This window comes from Sinocyclocheilus rhinocerous, unplaced genomic scaffold, assembly GCF_001515625.1.
Source record: "Sinocyclocheilus rhinocerous isolate Xijiao unplaced genomic scaffold, SAMN03320098_v1.1 scaffold1246, whole genome shotgun sequence".
Classification (NCBI taxonomy): domain Eukaryota; kingdom Metazoa; phylum Chordata; class Actinopteri; order Cypriniformes; family Cyprinidae; genus Sinocyclocheilus; species Sinocyclocheilus rhinocerous.
In genome coordinates, this window is record NW_015630543.1 from 675310 (window position 1) to 681785 (window position 6476).

The following is a 6476-nucleotide window of genomic DNA, read 5'->3' on the forward strand; positions in this document are numbered from 1 at the left end:
GCAGAAACTAAGAAATACATTTTTCTATTTAGATATTTATTTTGTTAGGGGAAATTAATGGTCTGGCAAAAATCTGGCTTTAAACTTGAAAGAAATAAAGATTTGACATTTACCGTGATAATTATCGATATCGACTGATATGAAAAAAATTATCGTGATCATTTTTTTGTCCATATCGCCCAGCCCTAATCTGAAGTCGACATCTCGTATCTTTAGTCACCTGCATTATGCCAGGAAAATTTCATCTGCTATGACTGAGAGTATCTGCTGGTGTGGGAGAAGGAGACAGAAAACTGAAGCTTTGCATTTGCTCGTGCTTCTTCGTGATTCTATTTGAAATTGGAATATTTTGCAACATTACAGTTTTGTTTTTTATCTTTTTAATGCATCAGTGCTCATTATTCTTTCCCCAAAAAAATACTGACCCTAAACTTTTGAACGATAGTTTATATAGTTTGAGAATATTGTGTTGTGTAATCAGTATGTATTTGAATAACTTTTGATCGATTCAAGTCCGCTCTTAATGTTTCTGGTCAACTAATTAAAGTAAAAACAAATGATGTTTTTTAGAAAGAAAATGAAGCCCTTGTCTGTTAGCTTGTTTTAATTTGCACCTGATTTAATCACAGGCTGCATTCAGCACAATCAGCTGAATTGGATGTTAAGCTCCTTTCTGTGCTTTGCTAATGAGCGATGAGGAACGTAACCTCATCACTTTCTCACACTATTGCGTACTTCACCGCTCTGAGATGTAATACAGGCATGATCAAATATGATTTTCTAGCATTTCAGAAATCCATCACTTCAGATTTGTTGAGAGTGAGAGAAGTGTAGGTGGAGATAACAAAACATGCAGGGTTGAGGAAAGCAAAAAAAAAGCTTTTGAAAAAGAAGAGGAAGACAAATCGACTTCAGTATTGCTTATTCACATAGTGTGGAATTAGGTGGGGGTTTTCCCCCTGTTTCTATTTATCTATTTATTTACTTACTTGCTTAGTTGTACTAAGAACTAGTGATTGTCTGATCCATCCAGATTGGTTAATTTCAGTATGCTGGTTCAAAAATACATAACAAGAGTGTTGTTATTTGTAAATAAAACTATCAAAATAAGCTGAAAAAATAAAAATAACAGCTGATTTAATACATTAATATATGCTATAATAGTATAAAAATCCATAACATAATTTGTCACTCATGTGCCCTAGCATCATTTTACATCAAAACAAATTTGAATGAGCACTGCTATAACTGCAATCAAGTTCAATTAGCTTATTTTAGTTTATGTCTGCATTGATTTTATGTTTTTTTTTCTTGTATCCTTCTCTGTACAGCACTTTGGTTCCACTTGTGGTGTTGAAAGTGCTCTATAAATAAAGTTTTTTTGATTAATCTATGATTAGTTTGATTAATCAATTGGCACATCATCTATTTGACTAGAATAGAAAAATTTAGTAACTTGTCAGCCCTAGGAAAAATTATTTGAATATGGCGACTTTAGTGACCAGTGAGCAAGTGTACGTAGGAACCGCACAGATCAAGGAGATTTTGTCCTCCAGTTTCCATAGACAAACATCCGAATGACTTAATGTCCGAATGACAAGAGCTTAGATGGATTATGCCTGAATATCCCAGCTCACATTGCAAAATATCTTCCCAAATGTATTATTTTGCCTACCATACATTTCTCCAGTCGGTCTCCTTCTAATCTTTCTCTGTCTCTGATGTTATGATGTAAGAGCAGGTTAAATTCTGTCATCTAAAGTCTGGCGGTGATTGGTGTTGTGTGCTCTGAGCTTTTAGCAAAGTTATAGAAAAGCAATTTTAGTATATGCAGTGGGACAGTGTCGACGGGCCAAAGCTTGACCACACTGCTCACAATTGCCTATTCTGTTCAGATGCGTGTACATATGCATCATAATTACATATGATCCGTTACTGTACATATGCATCGCATTTATAAACATCTCCAAATATATGCACTAAAATATACTGCTATGTAAAGGCACAGTATGTGATTTTTATATGTAATTTAATGTGCAATAAATGCAAGCTTTTGCATTCGTGCCATTTTGCCTTAGTACAAGTGGAAATGGATTGCATGTATTTGTGCATATTAAATTGGCAGATTTTAGAGTATGGCATGTGTGGATCGTTTTGAAATTGAATAGGTCACACTGTCTCACACAAGAACACTTTTAGATCATGGTTCAGCACAGTAGGGTTGTGACGGTGAGGAAATTTTCCCACCGGGTAATTGACGTGTGACAACACCGGTAATACCGGTATCACCGCGGGGGCGGGGGCATTCCCTCTTTTCCTGGCTTTCCTTTGCTTTTAAATAGCTTGTAAAAGCGGCGTGCCCATTTTACTTTCACTTTCAAACAGCGGCAATTCGGCACACCGGTATCACCGTCAGCACCGTCTATCGCGGCAAGCCTACAGCACAGGCCTGTCCTGAGTCAAGTTTATTGTCATTTCAGCCACTCCACTGTCAACAATGAACACTACAGAAGAGTACAGTTAGGAATCAGCAGCACACATAGAGAACAAGGCCAATGATAAGAGCGTAGCCTGTGTTCAGTAGTACTGATCACTGCAAAGCACCAGTATACTGCAAAAATTAAAGTTATAAAAATATCTATGTGTGGTAATGTGCTGATACAGAAGGGGTAAAATTATAATAATTAGATATTTTTAAACTGATGGTAGAGAGTAGTACTGCTCAGTCCTGCTAGAAACAGTGTGATAACTTCGAAGAGAAAGCATTTCACTGCCATTCATAACACAGCTAATAAAATAAAGAATGAAAAATCCATAGCCACAGTAACCGGAGCCTGAAAGTGCTTGACATGAATCTGCGTGTGTGGCGTGATGTGCTCTGCTGCTTTGGCTCTTAAGTAACCGTCTGAAACTGGAGAAGACAACAGTGTAACAGTGTGATAACTTCGAAGACAAAGCATTTCACTGCCAGAGAAGACAACAGTGTAATGTAATGTTGAGATACACCTGTCATACCGTATCTCACGACTATTTTTTAGTAATATATTTCTAATAATATTTTTTATACTTTCAAAATAATTTTGGATTAACTTTTGAGCATACTACCAAGCAATTTTTTATCGTCTAACAATCATCCCTGTAGCACAAAGGAGTCACGAACTGCAAGAAATTGCTTCAGGATTGTTGACAAAGGAGTTAGTGTTAACAGGTCAAGCATTGTTTTTCTTATTCCTTAAAATCGCAACCCAGAATTTGGCATTTTTTATGAATATAAATTTGATTCGCTTCATGAAATGTGTGAATATGCAGTACTGCTGTGTCACAGGGACTGAGACTGAACCAACCCAAAAGCATTCAGATTTTTTTTTCATTGCATATATTTTGTGATTATTTGCAGAGTTGTGATTTTCCATATATATATATATATATATAAAAGAGTCATAAATCATGATCATAATTGCATATTGGACATATAGTTTCTTGTACATTTTGTCTAGCTAAATGTCTGAAGTGTTTTTCTGCTTGGAGTGATGCACATATGTATTGCCAGTGTGCTGTTGTGGTCGTGTCTCGTCTGAGTTATTGCACATTATTTCCTCCTCTGGTTCTTCATTAATTGTTTTTCAGCAGGAAATCGAATGATAAAAGTCTACCCGCGGCTCAGAGCACTCCCAGAACGGATTAGATATAGCCCACGTCATGTGTTGTTTAGCAACAAAAATACATTTTTGTTTTTAAGCATGGAATTTTATCTCCAAAATGGACGTAATCCAATTTCCATTGAATTGCTCCTAGTGTTTTTCTCTCAGATCAGACTCATAAGAGCTGACAGAAACAGAAGTGTTCTGGCAGGGGGCAAAATTTGGTGTCTGAACCAATACAGGCCAGCATCAAAAACCACACCGTGCCGCCGGTTAATCACCTTTTAACCCAAGTGTCAAAAGTGATTGCCAGTAAGGTTACAGTCTTTGCTTTTCCTCTGCGTGGGTGAGGGGGACAGGGTTATAGATTACATTTATTCACAGGAATAAAATAACACTTACTCTTAATAACTGGTCAAAAATATTATTTAACATCACTGAATTCACCTAAATAAATTGATTTATATCAACAAAACTCTTTAAGGTAACAATTGCAAGACGGCTGTAAGATAAGAAGGCTATAATAACCTTCAAAAACAGTACATGAGCATAATGATCCTGCAGAAATCCATTAAATGTTGACTATGTATGAACTATTTTAGAATAGTGAAATCCTTTTTTATGTATAGTAGTAGTAACTGTGCATACAAATAAGACGTGCTGCTGCTGGTGGAGCTGGGGGAGGTGGAGGGTTTCTGAGAGTTTCATGTTGCAAGATTTGCTTAAACTAAACTATTTAAAAGTTAAAGGTGCTGAATGTAAGTCTTTGACTCTACTAAAGCATAAAATACCATAATATGTTTGCAGATATTTAAGAAACATGTTAAGTTAGCATACTTGTTTATCTGAAAAACAATGCTACAGTCAGTTCCCCTTCAGGAACTCGAGCTGCGTTGAGATTCGCTTTGGGAACGCCCCTGCGTGACCGCGTTCTGAAGCACGTGTAAAATCAGTCCAATGGAGCAGCGAGACGTCACGAGCGGGGTGACGTGAGCGCCAGGAAGTATAAAAGCGCATCCGGCAGAGCGCAAGTTAGCTTCTGCTCTTCAGTAGCGCTCTGTGTATGTGTCAGTCTATTTACTGTTGTCTGTCAGTCCACAAGCATTCAAAAGAATATGTCAAAGTCTAAGCATTGCATATATTTTGTGATTATTTGCAGAGTTGTGATTTTCCATATATATATATATATATAAAAGAGTCATAAATCATGATCATAATTGCATATTGGACATATAGTTTCTTGTACATTTTGTCTAGCTAAATGTCTGAAGTGTTTTTCTGCTTGGAGTGATGCACATATGTATTGCCAGTGTGCTGTTGTGGTCGTGTCTCGTCTGAGTTATTGCACATTATTTCCTCCTCTGGTTCTTCATTAATTGTTTTTCAGCAGGAAATCGAATGATAAAAGTCTACCCGCGGCTCAGAGCACTCCCAGAACGGATTAGATATAGCCCACGTCATGTGTTGTTTAGCAACAAAAATACATTTTTGTTTTTAAGCATGGAATTTTATCTCCAAAATGGACGTAATCCAATTTCCATTGAATTGCTCCTAGTGTTTTTCTCTCAGATCAGACTCATAAGAGCTGACAGAAACAGAAGTGTTCTGGCAGGGGGCAAAATTTGGTGTCTGAACCAATACAGGCCAGCATCAAAAACCACACCGTGCCGCCGGTTAATCACCTTTTAACCCAAGTGTCAAAAGTGATTGCCAGTAAGGTTACAGTCTTTGCTTTTCCTCTGCGTGGGTGAGGGGGACAGGGTTATAGATTACATTTATTCACAGGAATAAAATAACACTTACTCTTAATAACTGGTCAAAAATATTATTTAACATCACTGAATTCACCTAAATAAATTGATTTATATCAACAAAACTCTTTAAGGTAACAATTGCAAGACGGCTGTAAGATAAGAAGGCTATAATAACCTTCAAAAACAGTACATGAGCATAATGATCCTGCAGAAATCCATTAAATGTTGACTATGTATGAACTATTTTAGAATAGTGAAATCCTTTTTTATGTATAGTAGTAGTAACTGTGCATACAAATAAGACGTGCTGCTGCTGGTGGAGCTGGGGGAGGTGGAGGGTTTCTGAGAGTTTCATGTTGCAAGATTTGCTTAAACTAAACTATTTAAAAGTTAAAGGTGCTGAATGTAAGTCTTTGACTCTACTAAAGCATAAAATACCATAATATGTTTGCAGATATTTAAGAAACATGTTAAGTTAGCATACTTGTTTATCTGAAAAACAATGCTACAGTCAGTTCCCCTTCAGGAACTCGAGCTGCGTTGAGATTCGCTTTGGGAACGCCCCTGCGTGACCGCGTTCTGAAGCACGTGTAAAATCAGTCCAATGGAGCAGCGAGACGTCACGAGCGGGGTGACGTGAGCGCCAGGAAGTATAAAAGCGCATCCGGCAGAGCGCAAGTTAGCTTCTGCTCTTCAGTAGCGCTCTGTGTATGTGTCTGTCTATTTACTGTTGTCTGTCAGCACAAGCATTAAACATATCATGAAAAAGGTGATGAAATCTATGGCGAGCGAACGACATTACAAACACTGTGCCACCCTGCCCACGATATCTGGCGGCGGGGGATACACACGATTTGTGTGTCGTTTGTTTAGGAGCGGAGCATGCACGGTCAGCTTTCGAGCAGCTGATTGTCATCACTGCGAGCTGCTCTCGCTGCGCACGCTCCGCTCTCGCCTGGCCGTGTTTGATGAGAGCGGACAGGCGCGCGATCCCGCTGGCAGCGGTCCTGCTGTTGCCGAGGCACGGCGTAGACTGTTGTCGTGGGGATCGCGGGTGGATTTAGCGGAGGGATCCGAGACG